The sequence below is a fragment of the Beta vulgaris genome, chromosome 2 (genome assembly GCF_026745355.1).
Source record: "Beta vulgaris subsp. vulgaris cultivar EL10 chromosome 2, EL10.2, whole genome shotgun sequence".
In the NCBI taxonomy this organism is placed as follows: Eukaryota; Viridiplantae; Streptophyta; class Magnoliopsida; order Caryophyllales; family Amaranthaceae; genus Beta; species Beta vulgaris.
Window position 1 is genome coordinate 31,747,498 of NC_079203.1, and position 5,374 is coordinate 31,752,871.

General features: G+C 35.5%; 1 long non-coding RNA gene across 1 annotated transcript; it reads right to left on the bottom strand.

Moving 5' to 3' along the window:
- Window positions 1-244: 244 nt before the first annotated feature.
- Window positions 245-4,813, bottom strand: LOC130590363 (uncharacterized). The gene is made up of 3 exons (XR_008968052.1): window positions 3,964-4,813; window positions 1,430-1,492; window positions 245-555 (listed from the first exon to the last, which is right to left on the bottom strand). It is a non-coding gene; the product is annotated as an uncharacterized LOC130590363 (long non-coding RNA).
- Window positions 4,814-5,374: the final 561 nt, after the last annotated feature.

The window sequence follows — 5,374 nt, forward strand, 5'->3', positions numbered from 1 at the left end:
CTGAAGCAGCAACACATGAGAAGAGGAGTGAGAGAAAAATTGTAGCAACACCATGTCGAGGAGAGAGAACGAGGGCAGCAAATGCAGGGGAACGGAAGCAGCTGCTTCGCCTGAACACCGACAACACAAAAGACCCACGCTGGCGACGAGGAGGAGCACAGTCAACACGCACAGTGGTAGCAGTACCACAGAAGCAAAGGAGAGAGAAAATGGGACTAAGAACAACCAATAACAGCACCAATGGTAGCTGTAACACCCCGACTTCTAATCATCACTATTAGGTTAATTAATTACAAAGATTAGCAGCGGAAGACCTTCCTAGCTTAGTCGGTGCGTCACTGTCGTACTCTCCACACAGGAAAGTACAAGGCAACATTCTTTCATATCACTAAACTTCTATAATAGTGGTATTAATTCTAGAAATATATATAAATAGCTTAAGCATAGATGATGCTACGTAATCTAGTGATCATAAACTTGGATTACATAACCATCATAGTCGCACTAAAGTAATTTAATCCTCACTGCTACGTCATCTCATCTTCGTATGCATACCTAAAACAGAAAAACAAAACGTCGTGAGCCGAGGCTCAGTAACATACTACCCTAACAACGTAAATTCATTTCAATTCATTTTATTTGCAAACAGGGAGAAGAGAATATTGTAAAAATCATTTCATAAACATACACTTCAAATCAGGAAAGTAATTTACGTTCATATTATCTCCATTATCCCATTTCATTATCAGAAAACTTCATTTGGTTACTTTGGTGAGTACAGAGAAGGCATAGCCACCGAGGATATTCATCCCCCATCAGAAGGTGGCATATAATGCCAGGCAAAGCCACCGAGGACGTTGTCCCCCATCAGAAGGTGGCATATAATGCCATAATGCGGGTGCCACTGAGGACGTTGTCCCCCATCAGAAGGTGGCGTTGCCGCCAGATAACATAATGACACGTGCACGACCCTTAGAACATAGTACTGCCATTCACCATCTTTCACTTTCATTTATCATGTTTCGTTTCTTTTGAGTAATTTTTCAAAAATCATAGTAAAGTCATTTCAGATTGTCAACAAATCATTTGCATAGCCAAACATTTCATATCCCGCGCACCATATAAAACATAGCATAAACATTAAATAAAATCACCATAAACTGTAGTTGGAAGGGGAATGCGGGTGTTAGCAGTAGACGTTACATAGTCGCACATTTTATATCCCGCACACCAAATAAAACATAGCATAAACATTATATAAAATCACCATAAAACGTAGTTGGAAGGGGAGTGTGGGTGTTAGCAGTAGACGTTACATAGTCGCACATTTTATATCGCGCACACCATATAAAACATAGCATAAGCATTATATAAAAGCACCATAAAACGCAGTTGGAAGGGGAGTGCGGGTGTTAGTAGTAGACGTTACCTGGAATCCTGCTTAACAACCTTGATCGTAGGGGAAAGCTTGTAATATCTCTTCCTTTTTAATCTAATAATCAATTCAGGAATTAATAGAGTCATATCAATATTTTATTCGGAATTCTGAGGTTACTGCTCCATTTTCATCATGTTTCCATTTTTAGGAGGTATTTAGGAGTTTTACATATTAACATCCTTGGTTGTTGATAAAAAGTCATAGACGCCATTTTCACTTTACAACTTAGCGTCTAAGTCGTAATTGATTACTTGTGATTATAAACGACGTCTTAATTACTATAACCATCTCGTATTTTATAATTTTTAGACTTTATAATTCTATTAACCTTTAATTCAAAACATCATTCTATTAGTCACATGGTCCCTTTAAACATATTCGTCATTTTATAAATTAAAACAATGGTCATTAATCTTATGGTTCATGATTATACTCAATGACTTGTAATTATAAAACTCATAATAGAACTTTTCATTCTTGTATATAATTAACTGCTACCTTAACATATACAAATTTAACAAGTGAACTATACTTATTTACTATTACTCTTTAATTGATATATTATAATTATAAGTAAGTACGAAGTATACTCAATACTATTATCACGCCATGTACCATTATTTAATCATTTATTAGTCATAAGATCCCCTTTAAACATATTCGTTATTTAATCAAAACAATAGCCATTAATCCCATGATTCAGCTTAATAACTTGTAATTATAGACCTCGTAATATAACTATTTTATTCGTGTAATATATGTAAGTGCCTGCGTGAATCTGACAAGTGATCTATACTCAACTTTCATTATTCTTTAGTTGATATATTAGTTAGAGTTATATGAAATATATTATTAAAACAAATCGTTATTTATTAGTCATAGTTAAGTTCATAATAATTAAATTATAAGGGTTATACTTTATAATGAGTTTTATTATAGTGAAAGTATTGGGTCAGACCGTCTGACCAATACTTACTGTCAGACGGGCTGAGCCCAATACTCAAATAGCCTTAGTAAGAGAATGCAGACTTCGCCGCCCTTCTTTCCCTTTACCCCTCCCTCCTTCTCACTCAACCACCACTAACTCCGTCGCATCCCACAAACACCATTTACGCACCCATATCTTCTTGCAACCAGCATCGGTTTGTCCCTTCCTGTATAGTTTTGTCTTGCGAAGATCACAATGTTAAAGAAAAACAATAACACATTCATTACCAAATTATCTAGTTCTTCGGCGAGGAGCAGTTTCTTCCTTTTTGTTCTCTTCTTCCTTCTCTTCACCGGTTTCTTTATTGGCGCTTGAATCCTCTGCAACATCTAAATACCTTTGAAATTTCATTAGTCTGACACCAGGCAAGTTGCAGGATTTCTAACCAAAGATTTGTCTCTTAAGATGACAAACAAATGACGATCAATGACAAAGACAAACAATGCCACACTTGATGTGGAATCAGTTTCTTATAATATCCAATATAGGAATTTGCTTATAAGAAAGGATATTATGTGAGAGAAAGCAGAGGTTAGTGTTTTGTTTTCTTTTCAGTTGGACTTTGTTTTCTTTCAGTTGGACTTTGTTTTCTTTCAGTTGGACTTTGTTTTCTTTCAGTTAGACTTTGTTTTCTTTCAGTTGGACTTTCTTTTCTTTCAGTTAGACTTTCTTTTCTTTCAGTTAGACTTTCTTTTCTTTCAGTTAGACTTTCTTTTCTTTCAGTTGGACTTTCTTTTCTTTCAGTTGGACCAAGTGAAAGAAATAATGGGCCAACTGAAAGAAATAATGGACTAACTGAAACAAAATGACGACTACCTGAAGAAAAATGTAGACTACCTGAAAAAGAATAAAGACCAACTGAAACCTAAGTAAGTCTAACTGAAGCACAAAAACCCACTGAAAAACAAAGAAGACTAACTGAAAACAAAATGAAGACTACCTGAAAAAAAATTGGAACCACCTGAAAAAAAAATGAAGACTACCTGAAAAAAAATTGGAACCACCTGAAAGTCGTCCGACCAAGATTATGGTCGGACGAGTCCGACACAATACGTTCTCTTTATTATATTTTAACTAAACCACAATATCTTAATATCCAAGTTAATTAGAGAGTTAACTATCTCACTTAGTCCATTTCATTTACTACTTTGATAAAATCAATCCATTTAATATCATTAAACAATGAAATCAAAGCCCAAGAGTAATTTATAATGGTATACTTCCTCCGTTCCGTTTTAAATGAAACGTTTGCGTTTTCACGCAACCCAACGCGCTTCTTTAGTCATTAATATCTATAGTTGTGTACGCGTAAAAAATATAAAAAAGTTATAATTTGATAGTATGCATCGAGACGAATCTAACAAGATCCCACTTGACTATGTTTTTCTTTATATAATAGCGATAAATTGGAGTCAAAATTGATCAATGAATAGTGTCATTTCATCCAATATTTCATTTAAAACAGAACGGAGGTAGTATATATGTTGGGCTCAAGCTTAATTAAAACAAGAACATAAGTTAAAGAGGTATTTTATACCTCTGCTCCAACTTGAGCAGACGTTGAACCAGAGCAGGGGGAATAGCACGAAGCTGGTGTCGGTCGCACGGCGGTGGTTCGGTGGTGCTGTTGCGGTGCGCGCGGGTCAACGACGTGACGAGGAGGGAGACACGAGAGAGGGGTAAACTGGGCGAGAGGAGGGGGAAGAAGCTGAGCGACGGAGAAGGGAATACGGCTGGGTTGGCGCCGCGGTGGTTGTTGGTTGCGAACAGAAGCAGGCGGTGGTGGTTATAGCGACGGTGGTTGTCGGTGGAGGGTGGTGGTGCTACGGTGGTCGCACGAAAACAGAGGAGAGAGAGAATTGAAAAAAAACAGGGGATTTGAGGGGTGTTTTGGGTGGTGTTTTCCGGCGAAGACTCAAGTGGTTTGGGTGAATGGTTTAAGGAGATGAACATGGCTATTTATAGCCATGGTTGAGTTTCAATTTCTGCCCAAATGAATTGATGGAATTGAATAACCAAAAATGGGTTATTGGGTGATTTGGGTTGAGTATGAATATATATTTGAAGATGAGTTTGATTGTGTGCAAGAAACTCATTTTGATTTTAGAATGGGTGATTTGGTTTGATTAATGAATTTTATTTGCAAATAGGTTTGATTGTGTTCAAGAACCCATTTTGATTTAGAAATTCATGGGTGGGTTTTTGTGAAAGACAAAACTGAGATGGAGCTATGGAGCAGAAAACTCACGTTTTCTGTTTCTTTCAATTTCTTCTTTTTCTTTTCCTTTTTCTTTTTTTTTTCTTTTCTTTTCTTTTCTCTTTTTCTTTTTGCTTTTTATGTCATAAATTTCTTTAGTAATTAATTTGTTATTTATTTGTCTTCTTACTTTAACTAATGAAATCATCTTATTATTAAAGAAAAATTTTAGCCACTAATTATTATTAATTAATTTAACGAAGTTTAAATTTTCGGGATATTACAGTAGCAGCACCGGAGCACGACAATGTCACCGACAGAGGCGACAACAAAAAGGATGGCAGTAGAGGAAGGAGGAGAAGGGTGGTGAGTGTGAGAGAGAAATAGGATGATGCATGATTTTATGGTTATAGTTTTGATATTTGGTTAACAATTATACTTTGAGGGTTGTTAGTATGGGTCATCAATAGTTATGATTTTAAGGTCATTAATTTTATTTATTGTATGCATTAATAAACATTATTTTTGCATTGGTTATTTGAGGTTGGCATAACTAATGCAAAAATGCGATAGTTATTCAAGAAAGAGAGAATTAGTGCGTTAGTTATTTAAGAAAGAGAGAATTATTTATGCGTGATATTGAAATTATGACCAATAAAATGCATTATAATCTGATTTTTATATAAACTAATATATTTCAGCGCAACTAATATACTTTAGCGCTTAACTAATTCACCCAGAAGCAATTTAA